This window comes from Capricornis sumatraensis, chromosome 23, assembly GCF_032405125.1.
Source record: "Capricornis sumatraensis isolate serow.1 chromosome 23, serow.2, whole genome shotgun sequence".
NCBI lineage: Eukaryota > Metazoa > Chordata > Mammalia > Artiodactyla > Bovidae > Capricornis > Capricornis sumatraensis.
In genome coordinates, this window is record NC_091091.1 from 28,625,890 (window position 1) to 28,627,235 (window position 1,346).

General features: G+C 42.1%; 1 non-coding gene across 1 annotated transcript; it reads right to left on the reverse strand.

Moving 5' to 3' along the window:
• Positions 1-914: 914 nt before the first annotated feature.
• LOC138070580 (U6 spliceosomal RNA) lies at positions 915-1,021 on the reverse strand. The gene has a single exon (XR_011144153.1). It is a non-coding gene; the product is annotated as a U6 spliceosomal RNA (small nuclear RNA).
• Positions 1,022-1,346: the final 325 nt, after the last annotated feature.

Consider the following 1,346-nt stretch of genomic DNA (forward strand, 5'->3'; position numbering starts at 1 on the left):
TTTTAAATAGTGGCTCTTTCATTACAGGACAGAGTCTTCATGGTGAAGGGAATGAGCTCTGGACCCAGACAGGCCTGGTTTGAACTTCAGCTCCATCTCAGGGTGAAAAACCTTTGGGTAGGTTACTTAACATATTTGAATCTAAGAGTCTTCATATTTAAAGTGGACATGATACTACTCTCTACTTTTAGGGTTATTGGCCAGAGTATTTATTTTTATTAACAACTGAATGAATTCAGAAGGGGAGGGGGAAAAAGTAGAATGTAAAGAAAGAAAAGAAAAATCCAGTCACATCTTTAAATAAAAGACCTAAAATAGGATAGTCAGAAAGAATCCTTCCCATAATCTGAGATCTCCTTGAATCTAACTGAAAACCCCTCAAACAAGGAAACTGTGAATTTGAAAGAGATAGAAACCACCTTCTAGAGTCCTGAACCACAAAGGCAACCAGGGTAACATTAATCTTCTCTTTAATTGATGTTGATATATTTATTGGTGCTGATGGTATTTGTTGCGTGTGTGTGTTAAAAAACATTAACCTCCCCAGAGAAAGGACTGAAGACGTGGAACCTTGACTGTTCTTTCCAAGCAGAGAAAGTCTTAGGTTGGGAGGACTTCAGAGAAAGTCTTTGTCCTTTTCGTGCAATTACAAGGCGTAATTACTGAGGAATTTACAACAAAGGAGCCTAATACAACTTAAAGTGAAAGTGAAAGTGAAGTCGTGTCCAACTCTTTGTGACCGCATGGACTGTAGCCCGCCAGGCTCCTCCATCCATGGAATTTTCTAGGCAAGAGTACTGGAGTGGGTTGCCATTTCCTTCTCCAGGGGATCTTCCCAACCCAGGGATCGAACCCGGGCCTCCCACATTGTGGGCAGATGCTTTACTGTCTGAGCCACCAGGGAATCCCCCCCCCAAAATATGGAACACTTCATGAATTTGAATGTCATCCTTGCGCAGGGGCCATGCTAATCTTCTCTGTATCATTCCAGTTTTAGTATATGTGCTGCCGAAGCGAGCACAATACAACCTAAGTGACTTTTATTCACCACTATGACCACACATATCCTGAGAACCATTAGAAAAATTATCTCACTTCTACTTGGGTCTGTGGAGATCCCTTCTCATTAGGTAGCTAGTTTTAGAGGCAACTCTTCTCTCCATAGAAATGAAATGGGACAACTAATTTGGTGCCCAGAGAGGTGCTTGGACCCCATAAAGCTATACTTCAGTAAGAGCAGAACAATGCTAAGATGCCACCCAGACCTCCTCTTAATGAAGACTGTGTTGTCCAACTGCTATCAGCAGAGGGACTCTTCAGTAATTCCTTAAGTGGGAGACACTTGC